Here is a 2,626-nt window from a genome sequence, read left to right as displayed (position 1 = left end):
TTAAGTAGGTCCTAATGGCAATAATTGTAAATATCCTAGTAAATAAAGGTCTATTAGTTTAGTTAGCTGAAGAGGACTCTCAGAGTGCCACATCAGCCATAATGGTAAAAATGTTATTAGTTTACTAAATCAAGGTTTATTATTAAAAATGCTTCTTGATTAATAAGTAAGGGATTTAAATAGTTATGACATAGGCTAAAATAAATATTAAGTTGAAATCATTTGATCATATAGTTGTTTGTCAAAATTTATCTAAATCTAAACCGGCCTTGAAATCGGTTCATTATAGTTTGAACAAATGATATAAATTTATCTTGATCTAATACCAACCTTAAAACCGGATTTTGTGATGATTAAATCATATACTGAACATTGATCACATAGTTGCTTGTTAAATTAATTTTGATCTAAAACCATCCTTTAAGACTGATTTTGTGATGATTGAATTATATACTGATCTTATATGCATACCTGATAGCATCTATTAGATTCGTAAATCATTAGATCAAACTTCAGTAAATTGTTAGATCATACACATATCATGAACTGATCATTTCCATGCATCCGCTTGTCATATAGTTTTATTAAAACTGAGCATGCATACATATAATAGATCATTCTAATCATGGGGCATTTAAAATAAAATCTAAATTGGTTCATATTGCTTGCATCTAATTAGATTAAATCGGTTATTGTTTAAACTAAGCATGTTTGCTTTAATTGAAATAATAAACTTGCCTTGAAACCAAATCGATTGAAAATCTAATTGAATTTGGTATAGACATATCCTGAAAATTATAATTTTTTCCTTGTCTTTGTTTACCCTGTAAAGGGGGGAAGAAATCAGTTTTATTTTATGCTCTTTAAAAACCAAATATCATCATGCATTAGGAATCACATATAGATTGTTTAAGTCCAATGCCTAGTTCTGAACATGCATTCAGCTATTTCTTGATCCATGCATTTGCTTGATTTCATCCATCTTGCTTGATCTCATTTAATAAAATGAGGATTGATCCTTATTCAAATTCTAGAGGGCCTTAATACCCTATATATATAATCAATCCAATTTGAATTATAATTAAAAGGATTACTAGATGCAATGATCAATTGATCATTTTCATAATAAGATTGCTTAAGCAAATAGATTATATGATTTGGGGGAAAGCCTTATTGAAATCATATACATTGATTTATTCTATTGCTTACATAGAATTCTGAGTGCTTGAATTACTCGTTAAATATTCAGATGTCGAGATTTAAACCCTCAGATTACTATGCCCTAAATCTCTCTGTAGATAATTACCTAGAATGGGTAAAGAATACTCTTGTTGCCCTGAGATCCAGAGGAGTCGGACAATGCATCAATGAGTACAATGATATCATTGACAGTGAAAGGCATAGAGCTATAATGATTATTCATTATCATCTCACTGAGGAATTAAGAGACCTGTATCTTCATGTTGAGGATCCTTGTGACCTTTGGTTACAGTTAAGGAAAAGGTTCAAACCGGTATCGTGGTAAAAGGCCAACCATGAATGGGAGATCCTCAGATTCCTGGATTTTGAATCCGTGGACAAATATAATTATGCTCTGATGGATATTGCTTATAATCTTGAACTATGTGGTGAAAGGATAACACATTATTCTTTATTATATAAGACCTACTCCACATTCCATCCAAAGGATGTGCTGTTGCTACACACGGCTAAGAAGTTCACCACTTATAATGACCTTTTGTCATATCTTTTGGCTTCTGAACAAAGAAAGCAGAAAATCAAAGATACCATCAACAGATTTGACAAGCTTCAGAAAAGATACATTGAGCTAAAGAATAATGAGATGAGGTCTCCTATAGCTGGTGAAGCTGAAGTCGAGCGCCATATGGCAACACATGCATTGTGAAGGCCATATTATATAATTGTCTTTTGACATTCTCATTTTCATGTTTCCTGAGTTTATGTTTCATGAATTGCTTTGATACTTTGTTTTATACACTACTTCATTAATAAAATGAATTGCTTTGAGTTCATCATTATCTTATTCAAACTGTTGTTTGATAAGAAACTATATATATATATGCCTTTATTGTGCCAAGATAAATATGATTGAGGATTAATACCCCAACTCACTTTTCCAAAAAGTTCAAAGAAGCCTTTGACAAATGGCACGACATGTTCTGCCATCCAAGCTCAGTTATAAAATACTTGAACTTAAATGGACATTCCTTGACAGAAAGGAAAAGAAGCTCGACCAAGGTTTGCCTAAATGACATTATATTCACCCTATAAGGTCCATTGAATTAAGAAGAAAAAATGGTTTCCAACAATGGACAAAATGGAATAAGAGTACCTAAATTAAAATCACCTAAGTGGTCGAGACTACATTCTCTATTGATCTAGTGATCAATATGATATTAGGCAAATAGCCAGAGCAATCATGTTTGATTAACCCACGAAATTTATCACTTAGATGGCATTACCATACTTAGCCATTCGGATTATGATGCAAATATTTAAAAGGGCACAAATGTTATCCCATAAGATCTCACGTGTGTGCAATATATCTATGCACAAGAGAATTTATTGTCCCAAGCACCACGAATTTGAGTATGTTCATGAGGGG

This window comes from Brassica oleracea, chromosome C7, assembly GCF_000695525.1.
Source record: "Brassica oleracea var. oleracea cultivar TO1000 chromosome C7, BOL, whole genome shotgun sequence".
Classification (NCBI taxonomy): Eukaryota; Viridiplantae; Streptophyta; class Magnoliopsida; order Brassicales; family Brassicaceae; genus Brassica; species Brassica oleracea.
Note: the sequence above shows the minus strand (reverse complement) of the source record.